Genomic DNA, 18,361 nt, shown 5'->3' on the forward strand with positions numbered 1-18,361 from the left:
ACAGAACTTGCAGTGATGGCACAATGCTAAGTGCCTTAATATAGGAATGCAGAATTTGTGCCCTCCAAATGTTTTTGGTTTCCAACTTCCATTGGCTTGCATGTTTACCTTGAACTAAATTCTGCTAAATTCAGTTAGACTTACTTCCAAATAAGTGTGCATAGGATTGCAGTTTTAGAAGAGGAAGGCTAAAAAGGATGCAATCCATATCTTTGCCTTCAGACAGAATCTTGCACATGTTAGACCACATGTTAATCCCTGACTGATATATTACCTTTTCCAGCAATTGTGGTGTGCCAGAAGAAGGGAAACAGGAAAACAATTGTGCTGTTTCACTTCTTCTTTTTAATAATGCCAGAACAATTTAGTTGAATAATCCATATAGTGAACCAAACCTCCAGTGTAGGGAAATCCAAGACTACATTATGAATTTTCTTCTTTGGCCTTTTAATGAGGAGGCTTATTTTATTCCAAATGCTCTGAATCTGCAGTTGAAGCTACAGGCAGCCAATTTGAAAAGGTGTCGCACTGTAACTTGAGCAAAATTGAATGTTCCACTTAGCACTTCCAACACAAAGACTGTGTGTTTTGGCTGCCTTCTGTTGCCTGACTTTTGCCATGCCTCTCCCTGTCTCTTTTAAAGGTTTATCTTTTTCTTATTAAAAAAAAAATAACGGACCCCTTTGATGTCTTCTAAGCAACCTGCTTCCTTTTCTGCTAGTAATGAAATTGTGCCTAGTACCTAAATGACATGTAGATAATATGCCTGACAATTCTGTAGAGCAATTGTATATTATTCTGTTCAGCCGTGTGTTTTATAGCAATATTATTGTGATCTTTGCACCCATAGTACTTCTGACTTGAAACATTGGCCTGTTATGACTAATAGCCCTGAATGGGGATGGGCATCCAGTCAGACCTAGTGATATAGATCTCCATCCTTGCATATGCTCATCTCACCTATAAGTGTGGAAGCCTCGTTGCATGTGGAGGTCTACCTTAGTAGGTTTGGAAAACTGAATTTTTCAGAATAAATAATAATAATATTTTAGTATTTATACCCTGCTCATCTGGGTAGGTTGCACCAGCCACTCTGGGTGGCTTCCAACACATATAAAAGCATGATAAACATGGTGTGAATTTGCTAGTCACATTATGTTTTTAGGCTCCCGAAGCAATTGACTTAGTGGTGCTCTGGCATCAAAGGAATATATTTTACCAGCAAGTGATGGCGTGACAGCTTTTTCTAAATGCATCTGTGTGGGAGACTGCTCATATGGCAAGCCATTTTTGTGAAATGGCTTTCAGTAATTCTGATAACCTCAGCTATGTACTATGACCCTTATTTATTTGTATTGCGGTGGAATCGCACAATGAGTTGTTTCACAGAATCTTTCCATGTGGAACTGCCTCCATACAGTTGCATCCTCCTGAATGGCAGCCCTGCCGGTATTTGGATATTATGGAGCATTTTCTGTAACTCCGTTAACAGCAACTGACTCATTGTCATTCTAGCTGTAGTTCTATCAAGGTAGTGCTAAGGCACATATTTTTATTGTTCTACTGTGGAGGTGGCTGTGGGAGAATAAGAATCAGTAGCTGTTGTGAAAACTCATCCAAAGCCAAATGTACTTTAACAAACTACTTTAATCTGAGAGTCCTGCAGAAGAAGACGTGCCACTTAGACAAACTGAATGCCAATTGCTAAGAGCAGGCATAACCTGAGGTGCTTTCTTCTTTATTACAATTTGTATAGTTTGCTGTTGGGTGGAGGTGGTTGTCCATAAATGTTTTTCCTGCTTAACCTAAAAACTCTTAAGCAATTTATAAGAGCACACAGTCTTCTACACCACAAAGTAAAACATGGAATTGAAACATTCTATGATACCTGTTTTGTTTGAATAGCTTGTGGTTGAGAAAAGAAAATCTACCCCTTCCTCAAAAAAAAGTCTGTGCAGAAATATCCTTGAAATGCCCTTGGGCGTGTTGAGAGTAGCCTGTTCTAGCTATGGTTGATTCAGATTAAATCTTATCAAAAGCAGTAAAATTTTAAAAATGTGTCATAATATCTACATAATTACAAAAGCAAATACTAAATAGGATGCTTTCTAACAAAAGATTGACACCACATCCTCTGGATAGAATAAAAGAGATGATGCATTGACCTCAGGGTCATACATTTGAAGTGATAGAATTTTTATTTTTTTGAGCAAACTCAAAATGTTTCACCTTTCTTCTCATCTTAGGGGTGAAAATTTGCGGTAGCATTGTAAAAGATCAGTTTCTTTTTGGAAGAGAAGCAACTCAAGACTTATTGTGCCTTTGTAATACTTTGTACAGTGGTGCCCCGCAAGACGAAATTAATTCGTTCCACAAGTTTTGTCGTCTAGCGAATTTTTCGTCTTGCGAATCACGAAATCCCATAGGAATGCATTGAAAATCAATTAATGCGTTCCTATGGTCAAAAAAAGTCCAAACAAAGCCAAATTTGGTACAACAACAGTTTATTAACTGCTCTTTAAAGTCACACATACTGTAAAGAGCAGTTCAAAAATTGAAGGGAAAATAAATTAACTTTATAAACAAAACATGTCTTTGTTTTTAGACAAAGGAAACAAAGTCGTGAGACGTTTTCGTCTTGCGAAACAAGCCCATAGGGAAATTCATCTTGCGAGGCAAATCGAAAACAGAAAAACCTTTCATCTAGCGAGTTTTTTGTCTTGCGAGGCATTCGTCTTGCGAGGTACCACTGTATAGAAATGCAAAAGATGAACAGATATTTTGTGAGGAATAGGATAAGCAGAAGCAAGTATTCTGCTTTGATTTGGATTCATATAATTCCAAAATTCAAAATCCAAACTTAACTCCCTGGCAAGAAGATTAAAACAAGTGCCACTTTTCAGCTCTCCCAGTTTGTAGTTCCTCATGACAAAACTAGCTCCCACCATGGCAAGAGTTTGTGGCACACGGTCCAGATATTTGTGGATTTAGAGGTCTGCATTTCCACTTACTATGGCAGGTGTTTTATCACCCTCTGGCAAGAGTGACAATTTGGGATAGTTCCTAGCCCACTCTAGTTTCAAGTTGAACGCCAGCAAGGATCATCTCCACAGTTGTGCTTATTTTCAGAGAGCAAAATATAAAGGCAGTGTCCACCTCAAACTCAGACCTGGAAATGAGCTTTCTGTTTGGCACTGGTTGGCTGATAGAATATACTATTGATATAGTATATTACAATATTCTAGTTTAAGGTTTCTCCCCTTGTGTCTATGTAACATTTAGTGAGAGATGAAGTGATTCAAAATATCATCTTCGACAAATATTTGAAAGCAAATCTAAATATGTGCTGTTACTGATATCTGCTGTTTGGTTTAGTTAGGTCTGTGTTTTTTAAACTTTCTTTCCTTTTTTTAAAATTAGGAATGTTTGTAGCCGCCATGTAAGCCTGAAGTATAGAGACCCAAGATATGATTCTGGCACTTTAAGAAATATAAGAGACCAGCTTTAACTGTAAGTTAAATTATTTTGTTTGAAAATGTACAATGTCTTAATGTCACTCGATTCTTAAGTACAAGTCTGATGAAAACAAACTTTTCATCTGTTAGTGGATACTCATGTCTGCTTGAAACTTAAGTTTATAGCCATGCAGACACAATCCTTGCTGCTTGAAATGGTGAGCTGGCTCACCTAGTGTGAAGTAAATTTGCTCATGGCAAGCTTGATGGCTCCAGTGCATCTCATGATATCTGTCTAGCAATCATGACAGGATGTACTGTACTGGGAAAGTATTCTCTCTTTAATAAGGTACTAATGACTATCTTGGGACAATCTCAACTATAGAGCCACAAGTAGGAATGCCGCTTGGGGCAAGATATTGACTGTACCATCTGTTCCTAGCATGTATGAACACTTTAATTGATATATTAAGAAATTCAACTTTTAAATTGATCTTCCTACTTGTCCCTCTCCAGTGGTCTAGATACTGAAGTTGTCCTCCCTTCTTTCCACTAGGAGGCAGGTTCTGCTTAAATTCCGCTCTCAGTACAGGCCTAGATTTCATTGTGAGGGCTCCAAGGGGAGAGTGTTTCTTTTCTTTTCTTTTCTTTTCTTGGGAAACCATTGTGCCCACCCTGGGAAAATGTAGTATTTTCTTAGCGATTCCACTTCTTGAAGAAGGAATGTTTTAATCTCTTTCTTCTCTATTAGCTTCCCTTAAATATACCCTGACCATAAATTATCTTTCCATTGATATATAATTTTATGGTATTACTAAAAAAAAAAATGGTGTTATGAGCCATCAAACCTCGGAAATACACTTTCTCTGGAAGGTTTCCACAATTTTGGCTACTAGTGTATAGTGCAGATAATTGTTTATTGAGTGGTGGTGGTCCTGAGGAGTATTTGATCATATGAGCCCCCGCAGCTGGAACCAGAAGTGTTGCAGTACAGACATAAGCTTACTGCATTATCTGAGGTTTATGAGAAGTAGGTTTTAGTTTGTTGTCCTTTCCCAGGCAACCAAGGGGACAGCTTGATGTAGAATAGTGACGTTAAGATGGGGGATTCAATCACATAATTAAAACCTCTTTGAATGCAGTGTAGGACTGCAGCCTTTGTAGTCTGTCAGTGTTCTTGTATCCTTTAAATACATTTTTTCCCTGATGGGCAAAAATGAATTAAGAGAATACATATGTTACCACCTGTCTGTGCTTAAGGAACAAAAGATTTGGATAGAGGGATTATGCTATTTGCATTATTAACGCTAGACAATTTAACAAATCAAACAAAACTCTGTATCTTTTTTTAAAAAAATGGTTGTTTCGTGTCCATTATAGTTGGTATGCAAATATTAGGAATATCTCTCAGGTTTGTTTTTTTTAAATTTAGAATTCACATTGAGACATGAACCATGGAATGTGTAGCAGCTGTTTGTTTAGTGCTAGCAGTTTCAAGCATGCAAATAAGTGTTAGGTAAAAATTTTGTGTGATGCCATCTTCAGTAGGAAATTATCAAATGCAAACTTGTGTGGTAGAGGTAATATTTTAGAGCTAGGAGAGTAAATTAAACAAGGAGGGGGAGAACCATGTACATCACATTGAACTCATTGGAGGAAAAGGTGGGATATAAATACAATAAATAAATATTTGCTCCTGGCTAGCCTCCTTCTGTACACAATATGAGTCATGAATCGACCCTTTTCTCAAGCCATTGCCTCATCTTTTAGACATGCACCGTTTTCAGTTCTCTTGGAATCATGTTTCTTCCTGATGCAAAAATTGGAGATAGGTGTGTAAGATAATTAGATTGAAGAAATAGATCCCTCCCTTATTTTAAGAAGTGCATTTATTATTATTTTTTGCAAAATTCTTGAGGGTTATGGTGTTGGGAATAGGCATTTTGTGGCTCTAAATACAGTGGTACCTCGGGTTACATACGATTCAGGTTACAGAGTCTACTAACCCAGAAATAGTACCTCGGGTTAAGAACTTTGCTTCAGGATGAGAACAGAAATCACGCAGCGTGGCAGCAGCGGGAGGCCCCTGAAGTGGTGCTTCAGGTTAAGAACAGTTTCAGGTTAAGAACAGACCTGTAGAACGAATTAAGTTCTTAACCCTAGGTACCACTGTACTAGTTAATGAGTACAAAACAAGCAAAACACACACACACACACAAAATTCCAACCCCATAGGAATTCCTTTTCTATAGATTTCGTTGATGAATGCTGTCAATTTTTCCTGGGGTTAGTGATCTTTCTCCTAATAATACGATGATATGAGTAATTTAGGCCAAATTCTGTAGTAGCAAAAGCCTAGATTTTTTTTATGAAGGAATAAGAATTATCTGGAATGAAATGTTTTTGAAGTTTGTGGTGCAGATAATTGATTAAAGTTCTGATTAACTTTATACTCTCTCTGTCTCAATGAGATTGCCAGTTCTCTGGCAGAATCCCACACCACTCCAATAACATTTGAGCGATGGAGTCCTGTGGGGCAGGCTGTTGCATAAGAGGTACCCATGTTCCATGTCTATAACCATTGCTGTCCCAGTATGGGTTGCTGGCACTACTTTTGGCAGTGCCTGACCATTCTCTTACAGCAGAGGTGGGAAACCTTTGATTCTTCATATGTTGTTAGACACCAACTCCCCTCAGTCCAGCCAGTATGGTCAATAGTTAGGGATGATGGGAGTTGTCATCCTGCAATATGTGGTTCCCCATCCATTTTTTGCATGATTCTATCCTTCACACATTACTTCGGCAAGGTGGGATCCAAATATTGCTACTCAAGTAACATATGACTCTGGTCATAGTCTTCTGTTGTTGAATGAAATTCCAAACCTATAATTTAATACATAGTTTTGGCCTGCGAAGAACTTATATTCACATTACAGTATTTCTTTTTCCTTGTGATTGGTTGCTTTTGAAACAGAAACTGGTTTCTCATAATTTGTGACTGAAAAATTCCTAATGATTTCACTGGACTCTGAGTGATTATGGGCTGCTTGAAAAAGTTTAAATCATCAGCATGTAAATCAAATGCCTTCTTCATAAAATGGTTTTTTTAAATGTACTTTGTATCAGGATAAAACAGTGTTGTGAACAATGATTATCTGCCTTTATGCCTTAATTCTTCTAAGAACTGGAGCTCAAATTGTGCAATTGAAAAATTATTATTTTTCATCCTGTTAAAATCCTGTTGTGGTATATAATTACTGGGAAAGCATTTTTATTTTATTACACAGAAAGGTGTATTGATACTTGAAGTACAGTACTATGTGAACAGAATTCAAGTGCTTTGGGAACACTTGTTCTTTTTGAATTGCATTATCAGCCCCACCAGTCAGTCGTGACTCTGCTGAAAAACGGTGTTTAGGTAAGGATGCCCGGTTGCTAAGCAATGGACATTAGAGGCTTAAACGTTTAAAGCTGTAGTGCAAAGTTTCCCTCTTTGAGTGAGATATTTTTACGTTACAAATTGGAAGGGTTTTTTCTTCCTTAAACTGCTATTTAAATATGTATTTTATATAAGGAAGACTATAATAGCTCCAAAGTTATGAAATTTTGCATAATTGGAGATGATTTTATTTTTATTACTGTCTCTTACTATCTTTTAGTCTGTTACTTACAGATGGGGAAAAATTTACCCATTTCCAAGTAATAGTTTTGGTGGTATTTAAAGGCATTTTAAAAATTCTGCTTACTTCAGTATTAGCAAGCAAAATATAGCAGCAATAATTAAATATGGAGGGGAAACTAAAGGATTGCTTGGTAGCTCATGAAAGAGATATGCTAGAGATAATGCAAAAGTTGATCACATCTATTTCACTTCACATTTTCAGTTGCAGAAGGTGATAATTCGATGGGTCAGCAAGAGGGAGCAGAGAATCTCTACTTGTCTTGGTTAAAAGATAAAATAAAAATAGCAGGGGATTGTTTTGTGCCTTGACAGGGCACATGTTCCTGACATCTTTCTCAGGACCTGGATAATGTGGTATGGTGAGCAAGGCCAGGTTTGCAAAAGAAAAGTAGACTTGGCTTGCCTGTGGCAGGGACTTCAGAGATGAATGAGAAATTGGGAAGTAGGGTTAGGGAAATAACTGGAAATCTCTATCCTTCCACTGACCTGTCATTCAAATATGTTGATCTCTTAGCTAGCAACTAAATTTTGTGTCAAGAAAACACATTGCAAAAAAAACCTCAAAGCCCCAGGTCAGAATGGACTCCTGCTGAAAGAATATGTGGCTAGGAATATTCTCCATTGTTCAGTGAGGCCCAACTGGACCTACCTACAGTGTTCAAGACTTGTTCAGCCCCAGGACTTCCTATTGGGTGCACTGTTGGTCTCTCAAGCTCTAGCCTTTCCCTCCTTTGGCCAGAATGATGTCATGCAGTTGAACACTTGTCTGATAGCACTGTTGTTTGTTTTCAAACCAAACTCAAATACTATGTAAAAAATCATGATGTGGGGAAAACCTTGAAGCTAGTCATCACTTCTCATGATTCTTGTCACCCCATTGCTGTACTGCCTCAGCTCTTCCTTGTCTCCTGGAGGGGGCAGCAAACCACAAGAGCAGGTGCTGAAGAAAGCAGCTCACCCAGAAACTTAGCAATATAGATGTCACAAGCATCTTTTTTTAAGCACAGGTACCGGGCTGGGACATGCTTGAAGGAGATGCCGGTCCAAGCTGGCTCTGGGCTTCTTTCTGGGAGTTCCCTTTCCCCTTCTTTTCTCCTTTTGGACTCTCTTTGCCAGCAGGACCTGCCTGAGGGCGCCTCCTGATACTCAAGCTCTTCTGAGGTCTTTGAAAAGCAGGAAGGTCTTTCTGCTTCACCTCCCCAAAGCCTGCCCCCCCCCCATGTTGCTGCCCAACCCTGCCTTTTAAATAGCTGCTGCGCTCAGCCAGGGCGCACTTGGAAACCACTGCTTGTCCTGTGGAAAAATACACTGGGGTTATTTACCTCTGAGTTAAAAAAAATAAAAATAAACCTTGCCCTGTTGTTTAAGCCCCTTTCCTCTGTTCTTGCCTTCTGTGTCCGTGTGGATGTCTGTGTCTCACCCCCTCGTAATGTTCCCTATTTTCTCCTCCCTATCCTCAAACTCTCCCTAATTCTCCCCTCGCCCCTTTGCTTTCTCACACATTTGTTCCCCCAACCCTATACTTCCTTCTTTTTTCTTCCCTCCCTCCCCCACTGGCAAAAAAGGAGGGAGAAATGTTTTTGTTTTTATTTTCTGGTGTTTACATAGTTCCAACCTTATTTCAGACATTGTGATATCATGATGTTTAGCTTTTGATACATCACCATCTTGAATACCAGACATCACACAGCCCTACCATGAACTTCGCATCTCAACATCTGGGCAGGTCTGTTTGAGAATAGAAAGTTCTTAAGATTGTTCTGGCCAGAAATATCAACTGACCACTTACACGGGGCTTCTTCCCTGTTCACTTTCCATCACCATCTGTTTTGGTTTTATTTCTTCACCATTTTCTTCATTTGGGCTCCCCCCACAGACATGAAATTAGTTTGAAGACCACAGGTTCCCTACCTCGATGAAAAGGGAAGGGAGAAAGAAGCTTGCTGAGCATTAGGTATGCCATATAGATAAAAACAGTATGGGAAGAAGGAGCAAGTAAGAGGTAAACAGAGCAATTACCATACTTTTCTGTGTATAAGACTATGTTTTTTTACTTTAAAATAATGTTCAGAATCTGGGCTCGTCTTATACACTGATAGTATCTCCCCCCATTTTCTTAAATCAGAGTCCCCCAAAATAGGGGGTGTCTTGTACATGGGGGCGTCTTATAGATAGAAAAATATGGTTTATCTGTTCTATTCTGTAAGCAGATGTACAGTGGTGCCCCGCAAGACGAATGCCTCGCAAGACGGAAAACTCACTAGACGAAAGAGTTTTCCGTTTTGGAGGTGCTTCGCAAAACGAATCTCCTATGGGCTTGCTTCACAAGACGAAAATGTCTTGCGAGTTCCTGCTGGGTTTTTTTCCTCCCCCCCTTTTTCTAAGCCACTTATCCGCTAAACTGATAAACCGCTAATAGCGCTAATCCACTAATCCGTCAATGGGCTTGCTTTGCAAGACGAAAAAACCGCTAGACGAAGAGACTCTCAGAACAGATTCTTTTCGTCTTGCGAGGCACCACTGTAGTACATTTGTAGCCTGCCATATAATGCTGCATTTTCAAAGCGAAAGTTTGACTTGCCTGTCAAACAATTCATTATAGCAAGCTCTAACTCTTAACACCTGCCAAAAAGTCTTCTGCTTCCTTAACCAACTTTGCCCACCCTGTTTGATAATCTAATTGCCCCCTGCTCTTCAGCCCACCTTTTCCTGTAAATCCTTTGGCTAGGAAGTCTCATCTGCAGCAGAAACACATGTAGGGTGCATTTGCTCACACTTCATTTCTCTGTCTTTCCCCCATTTGAAATTTAGGCAGTACATTCACTGGGGAAGAGCCCCATCCCTTTGGGAGCTTATATTGTTCTGTAATATGTCATGTGTATTAGAATTTCAGTATAGTTGAGTAGCATGGCTTGGAGAGCAAGGCTTCTAATATTTTAGGAACAATTGAGTTATGCATGCAGCATGGATGCTGCTAGCCATGATAGCAGTGCTGTGCCATTGCAGTTGAAGGCTTCAATGCTTCTGAATACCAGTTGCTGGAAACTACAGGAGGGGAGAGGGTTATTGTGCTTGAATCCAGCTTGCAGGATTCGCACAAGCATCTGGATAGCCACTGTGAGAACAGGATGCTGGACTGGATGGCAACTGGCTCTGGCCTGATGCAGCAGGCTCTTCTTACGTTCTTACACTTGCTCTGTTAGTGCTTGGGGATATCATTATGCAAATAAGTATTAGGTAGGAATTTAGTGTGATGACCACCATTCATGAAAGTAGTAGGAAACAGGCACAGGCAAACTTACTAGTCAGAAATGTATTTTAAAGCTAGAATGATACACTCTTGGATACACTTCCTGCCCTCTCTCCACTGTCTCACCCCCCCTACAGAATGCTCATTTTCTCACAACATTGAGAAACATATTGCCCTTTAGTTTAGACAAACTCTTTCTGTTCTCTTGGAGAAATTGTGTGTTTTTTCCTGATGGCAAAGGAGAGCAATGGAAAAATTGAACAGAAGCAGGTGCTTACGACTTGGAGAAAGAGAATCTCTTCCTCCCACCATTCTCTTTCAGGAAGTTCAAAAAAGTTTCAGGGAGTTCAAAAAATTTCTTGCAAAGCTCTTGAGGACTACTTAAAAACAAATAGTAATGGTAGGGGTAACCAACCTGATGTCCTCTAGATGTTTTAGACTCCAATTCCCATCATAGAATCATAGAGTTGGAAGAGACCACAAGGGCCATCGAGTCCAACCCCCTGCCAAGCAGGAAACACCATCAGAGCACTCCTGACATATGGTTGTCAAGCCTCTGCTTAAAGACCTCCAAAGAAGGAGACTCCACCACACTCCTTGGCAGCAAATTCCACTGTCAAACAGCTCTTACTGTCAGGAAGTTCTTCCTAATGTTTAGGTGGAATCTTCTTTCTTGTAGTTTGGATCCATTGCTCCGTGTCCGCTTCTCTGGAGCAGCAGAAAACAACCTTTCTCCCTCCTCTATATGACATCCTTTTATATATTTGAACATGGCTATCATATCACCCCTTAACCTCCTCTTCTCCAGGCTAAACATGCCCAGCTTCCTTAGCCGTTCCTCATAAGGCATCGTTTCCTCACCTCCAATCAGAGTCGGTAATAAAGGAGTTGTAGTTCACAACCTCTGAAGAGCATTGTGTTAGCTACCCCAGGCTTTTTAGTGGCCCTGAAGAATGTAGTAGTAGTAGTGGTAATAATAATAATAATAATAATAATAATAATAATAATAATAATAATAATAATAATAATAATAGATTTTAAAATCCCATAGGAATCCCCTTTGGTATATGTTCCCTTGATGGTGTCAATTTTACCTGAGGTTTGAGGGATTCCCTACTACCACCAAATAATAGTATGATTATGATAGCTAATAATAATTTTGATCAAATTTTGTAAAGACTAGCTTAGATGTGACAGAGACTTAATGGTCATCTAAAGTGGAATGCTTTTTTGAAGTTTGTGGTGCAAATAGTTAACTAAAGTTTCCAGATATTTTTTCAACTCTTGCATTTTAGAGAAAAACACATTTCTGTTCCATGTGGGACAAGCTGGTCACATGAGTGATACCCATGCCACATCCTTACAACCACTGTGCTAATACAGGTTGCTGACTGATGTGGATGATTTCCATGTGATTCCATCCTTTACATAATATTTGGAACCATGTGGGATCCAGGCATAGGGATCTGCCATGCCAGATACTATTGAATCTGGTGATGGGCTTCTATTGTTGTAGACGGCTGAGTAAAAATTCTAACTCTTTGATTTAATTTTTAAAAAATGCCCCCAGAAGAACATTTGGGAGCAACAAATTGCATCTCAGAACTTATCATTAGAAAATTCCTATTGATTTTGTTATACAGTCAATATGTTAAATCAGGCTGATAAAGCTGTCTTTTCTGTGCGGATCTAACTTCCCCCTATTTATTAAGATGTCGTAGCACTATAGCAACATTTTTAAAAAAACAATTTAAATAATTACTCCCTCATAATCACTGATTTAGAGGCAGTTGTGATTCTCACATCAAAGTGCTCCCCCCACCTGTCGCCTTTTAATGAAAAAATGACACAGCTGAATTTTCTTGTTAATAGTCTTTCAACCACAGTTGACAATCACTTAAAAAAAGAAGAAGCAAGATACTCCTGTGAGTCATGGAAGTGGGTGTGTTTCTGCAGAGAGCAGCTTTCGTAACACCAATCCACCAATCTGTCACCAGAGTCGGAAGAATAGAACACCCCTGCACACAGGCTCTGCTTTGGCAAAGAGCTATCTTCTTTACTACCAATGTGAGTTACAGCTAAGCTGCTGCTTTCTTAGAGGCAAGTGGAAGTGAGTATGCTAGCAGTAACGGTAACGTGCTTGGAGATGAATTCCCCCCTGTAGTTTGCTTTTCAAATCTTGTTTTTGATGTGTGACAAATCTTAAGTGCCTGTTATTCATAATATTGTGGTTCAAAGGAGGCAGACTTCAGTAAGTAGTGTGTGTGTGTGTGTGTGTGTGAGAGAGAGAGAGAGAGAGAGAGAGAGAGAGAGGGAGAGAGATTTTTCTGAATTGTTGCACCACGCTTGACGTCCTAAAATATGGAAACAATTTGAAAGTGTGTTGCAAAAATAAAATAAAATGTACATGTGCATAAGATTAATGCTGGAAAAAGAGGATCTTTTGTTAAATTTTGAGTGTATAGAATCTAATGCCCCACTTGGGGGGCCGGCAAGTTAACACTTGGCAAGAGCAATTTGCATAAGAGAAAAGACAGGAGGAAAAAGAGTATTTTAACCCTTGCTTGTTAAGTATTTACCCTTATACCTTTCTCACAGTGTTATTAATTGTTTGTATTCTTGTTCATTGTTTACCTCAGAGATTTAATATTATTTAAGGATAAAAGCTGGTTGGGGAAAGGGTTTGGGGGAGATATGGCTGACAGGGAAACGGATAAGTGCTCCCCTTCCTGAGATTGCTTTGCAACAAGCAGCCTTCAGGCACCTTATACCCCTTATTTTAGATTAGGTCAATCTGCACCCGTATAGTTTATGGTTGTTTGTTGTTTAGTCGTGTCCAACTCTTTGTGACCCCCTGGACCAGAGCACGCCAGGCACTCCTGTCTTCCACTGCCTCCCGCAGTGTAAAGTTCACTAGTAAAGATAAAACACACTATATGATTACTTAACAAGGTATTGGATGGTACATGTTACAGGTGTTCAACAAACTTTCAAACTTTACATCACTGTGATACTTTACTAAAAACTAGAACAGTAAATTAGTGAGCCGGTGAGGTAACAACTTAATCGTTCTTCAAGATTATGTTTGTGCAAGCATCCTTTTTGTTGCTTTTCATTTCATTTCTGTTTGTCTCCTTCCACAGCTAAGAATTATGTGTTTAGGTTTTTAAATTATTTTAATAGTATGGGATTTGTTCAGTTATTGCTTTACACCCCTGCAGCACACACAAGTAATTTATTTTAGTCTACAAAACAAAGGTGGAGAAGCCTGATGGTGACTGTAAATATCAGGGGTTGTGTAGGGTCACACATCACCCTCTCCTCTGCACCCAGTATAAACTGCAGGGGAAACAGGTCTGTAGTGACTGTAGGACTTGCACAAAATCAGCTTTAAAAAAAGGAATAGGTAATGATCAAGGAGGATAACAACTGGGATGAAGCACATCTTGAGTTGAATGAAGAAACACCAGGAGATACTTGCCCATATTGTGTGAAAGTTACTCCTCTTTAAGGGATGCTCTGCGTGCTACCAGATCCCTGTAGCAAAATTCCCTTTTGATTTGTGCACGCATGCTTCTTTTATGCTTCCTCTTGAACCATGTGCCCTTATTTCTCTACAAAGATATCTGGCTACACCACATTGCCTATTATAAGTTTGCCCATGTGGGAGAAGAAACGGCAAAGTAAATTTCCAGGGCAGAGAATTTCTGATTCTTAGTAAGTTATATGGTCATATGTGACCCTGATTTCTGCTAGGCTGAGATGGAAGGGACCCTCCATTGCTATTCAAGGGTTTCATGATATACAAAAAAGGTAGTTTGCTTGCTTACACAGAACTCTTCATGACCGTATGAATATATTTTACTCTAGTTGTACGTCAGCTCATCAGTTACTGATTACCATTAACCAGCATCCCCGCCCTTTTAGGTGCGGAGAAGTGACAATAAAGTCACTTTTCTCAACCAGTTTTTTCTCTATCTCTTCAGGGAGCTTCAGGTACTTCTGACTAAAGGTAAATGAGCCATGAGGATCAGTGGTGTAGAGTCCTGTCCTCAGCTTTCTTTTTTCTGTTGTAGTGTCTTCATTGGTCACAAAACTGTATCTTCTGTTCTGCCTAGAAGTGTGTCCTTGTGTAGCAGGTCTGGGCAATATAAAATGCTAAGTGTCCAAAGGTGGCAGGGGCTTCACATCACTCAGGCTGAGGATATCAGCAGACATCAATACATAAAAACATACATTTGATGGGCACCTTCATGAAGACTGACCCAGAAGTAAACATCTTCTATGATGCTTTTTAAATACTTATGAGATTTGTCACAAACATAAGTAGTGTTCAAAAATTTCATGGTAACTGACAGGATTCAGTTACAGTGAAAATAAACATTTCGTTTTATTTTAGCTGAAACAATCTACCGTATTTTTCGCCCTATAGGACGCACTTTTCCCCCTCCAAAAATGAAGGGGAAATGTGTGTGCGTCCTATGGGCCGAATGCAGGCTTTCGCTGAAGCCTGGAGAGCGAGAGCGCACCGACCTCTCTCGCTCTCCAGGCTTCAGGAAGCTATCTGCAAGTCTTGCAAGCCCGGCGGGATGTCCCGCGGGCTCGCAAGGCTTGCGGGCAGCAGCCTGCAGCCCAAAAGCTCGGGGGACAGCGGGGAGGCGCAGCGCCGCCACCCCGCTATTCCCCGACCTGATCTGGAGGCTGGCGGGGGGGGGGGAGAAGCAAGCTTGCTTCTCCCCCCTGCCAGCCCCACAAGCTCGCGGGATAGCGGGGAGGCGGAGCGCCGCCACCCCGCTATTCCCAGACCTGGTCTAGCCCCACAAGCTCTGGGGATAGCGGGGAGGCGGAGCGCTGCCACCCCGCTATTCCCCGACCTGATCTGAAGGCTGCGGGGGGGGAGCAAGCTTGCTTCTCCCCCCGCCAGCCCCACAAACTCGGGGGACAGCGGGGCAAGCTGTCCCTGAAGGCAGAAGAGGGAGACGGAGTGCTCCGTCTCCCTCTTCTAGCTTGGGGATGGCTGTGCAAAGCCTCTGCAGGGCAGCGGAGTGCGCTGCCCCACAGAGGCTAGGGAGGCTGTCCCTGAAGGCAGAAGAGGGAGACGGAGCGCTCTGTCTCCCTCTTCTAGCTTGGGGATGGCTGCGCAAACCTGGGGGGGGAATAAAAATTTTCCCCTTGATTTCCCCCCCAAAAAACTTGGTGCGTCCTATGGGCCGGTGCGTCCTATAGGGCGAAAAATACGGTATTTGGTGAACCTCAGCATTTTAAAATTTATATTTGTAGAAGCATATGCACCCTCATCTTTTGGAAGGCAGTTCAAAGTCATAAAATAAATAAAATATTTACACTTCTATAAGTTACACCAATCTGTCCAGTTTCTTGAGTATGATTTCCAAATGGCCTTGAAGTGAAATGTGAATCACAAATGAGCCCAAGGTACTTAGATAATACCAAATGCAGAAATCGGGGAGGGAGGGAGTCCAGAAGCCCCACTGAACATCTGGAGGGCCACAAGTTCCACACTTGTGCCTTAGGACACAGGATTTGCAGAATAAATAATTTTACAGCAGAGTTGTCTGTGTCTTCCTTTTTGGAAGGAAACTTTCTGGAGCACAGTCATACTTGGAGCAGGGTAGTTGTTGCATATGCTGACGTCTGCTTTCAGTAATGTGAAGGTTACATCCATTCACAGAACGCTGTGCACAGTGACCTTTTCTGCTGCTATTATCACACTTCTCCACTTGCTATTCTAATAGCTAGTACACTTGGGTGTGGGCCTTCGTACAGCCAGAGGTGTGTGGAATACTGCATGATTTTTGTCTAGGAGGTGGAAATGAGAAGAGTCCCATAGTAACTTGACTTCAAGTGCAAGTTTGTTTAGTCATCTTAGAATCTCCCCTTATTTGCATTGCTAGCCTCAATTGCTAAGGAAGGGATTCACTTATTCAATAATTTAGCATTTCACTTGCTGTTTCAGAAAACAAGGGCAACAGGATACTTTTAAAATTAGAACAAACAGGCTATATTGTAAGGGTGGTGGGCCCATTTTGAAGGCCTGCCTTGGGACCTGATCTTTTCTTGAATGTTCTGCTAGTGGGAAAATGCAGATGATCCTGTCAAAGCTCCTGTCTAGCTATAAGATGGTGAAATGAAATAGGTAGCTGACACAATCACTCCTGAGCCTCCTCTCTGGCTTAGTGGTGCCCATGTGGTTCCTTAGAATTTTGGGCAGCTTTGGGCTATGAAGCAAACTACATGAAGGCTAGAGCTCAAGTGATACAATTCTTTATTGAAAGCTGACTGAACCCTGGCTAGTATGCATAAACATGCCTACCATGTTCCAGTGTGGGCTACGAGGAAGACACATTTTGCATTGCATCCTCAAGTGGTCAGCAGACAGTTATTTTGAATGGTCCAGAGGTTATTGACTCCCACTGTAGAGGAGGAATCTGGAGCATTTGAGGACCTGCTGCGACCAACTAGTTATACATGTTGAGGATAAATTGGCTCGAATTCAGAGTGTTGTTGTTGTTTATTAAATGTCTATACTGCCCTTCATCTGAGGATCACAGGGTAGCTTGCAATATAATGCCTGGAGTACCATTGACTCCGCAGTTCCAGTTCCAGATGAAGGTACCCAATGCCACAGTCAGTGATGTGTTGTGGGATCAGTTTGAACTTATGCAGTCATCAGATGTGGACAAGGTGCTAGCAGTTGTACGTCTGACCATTTGCTCTCTTGACCTCAGTCCCAGCTGGCTTATTCAACCTATCAGAGTTACTTTGACTAGAGCATGCTGCCTTGAAATAGGTGGTGTGTCCACTTCTAAAGAAACTTACCGTGGATCTCTTGGATTGGAATTGATCCAACTGAACTATTGATCCTCATCTCTGACTATTACAGGGAAAGGGACAAGGGGAGTGTTAACCTTGCTCCTGCCTCTTGATCTCTTTGTGACTTTTGATACCATTGACCTGTTAGCTCTGCTTAGGACTACGTATTCAGAGCCATCAGTTTTGGTAGGTTTCACAAATAGAGCAGCTGTGATAGATAAAAATGAATGACACTTCCATGCCTGTATCTTTAATGTGGAAGATTCTTGAATCTTTGTACATACTGCTTCTTTAGATAAGGCTGTTGAAAACCTTGGTATTATCAGCAGATTAGTGGAAAAAACAGCAACTATTGTGCCAAAAAAGTTCTGGCAAACCAATGCTGGAAATGTGTCACGGTGCCTTGCATGAGGAACTACTGATAAAGCAGAGTCCCAGTTCCCCTCCCTCCCAGATAGTTTGTGATAGTAACTCTAGATTTTATGCATAAAGGTCCACCCCCTTGGATCCATTGCTGAAAAAGCTAAAAGGTTCAGTCAGTACTCCGTTCGGGGAGAGAGAGGAGATTGCTTGTTTTCTTCTTCTTCCGTGTTGCCTGCTATCTGCCTGGCTTTGCTTAAGCTACTACGAAGCCTATCCGACTACCCTAAAACTGGTGACTGAAATTTTATTGACTCAATATGCTAAAAAATGTTTCATGGCTGGGTGGGCTACAGTTATGCTATTTACCTTGATTGCTTTGGCAGTTTTGTTAGATATTGGACCTGGAAAGGTGACCAGTTATCTTGTGATTTTATAAGCTATGTGACTTCATTGCTCAGTTCAGTCTTTTTACATTATATTTTAGGTTTTGGCACTTTGCTTTTTTATTGACTATGGCATAGTCATGATTTATTTTAGTTATTGAGAGTGAATTTTCGTTTAATTATTATTTGGTGGTATTTTGAAAGTTAATTTTAGTATGTATTATTATATCCTATATGGATTATTGGATATTACTTTTTTGATATAAGTTGTTCATTTTAAAGTTAATTTTAAATATGACTTAATTGCATTAGATCAGATTATTATGATGTGTGATCTTTTGTATATTTTGTATTTGTATAATTTGTTGTTTCTACAGCTTCTGCATAGCAATATAGA

General features: G+C 40.5%; 1 protein-coding gene across 4 annotated transcripts in view; it reads left to right on the plus strand.

The window, feature by feature from the left end:
• ZC3H12B (zinc finger CCCH-type containing 12B) overlaps positions 1-18,361 on the plus strand; it is a 37,476-nt gene that overhangs the window by 4,074 nt on the left and 15,041 nt on the right. For 2 of the 4 annotated variants that reach the window (XM_081179309.1, XM_081179308.1), the window contains one exon: positions 3,421-3,510. The gene's annotated coding sequence lies outside the window, so the exon portion shown is untranslated. Of the gene's footprint in view, positions 1-3,420; positions 3,511-12,478; positions 12,498-17,758; positions 17,874-18,361 lie in introns of those variants that run through there. The other 2 variants (XM_081179311.1, XM_081179310.1) reach the window with 2 other exon arrangements.

This window comes from Podarcis bocagei (genome assembly GCF_964188305.1).
Source record: "Podarcis bocagei genome assembly, chromosome: Z".
Classification (NCBI taxonomy): Eukaryota; Metazoa; Chordata; class Lepidosauria; order Squamata; family Lacertidae; genus Podarcis; species Podarcis bocagei.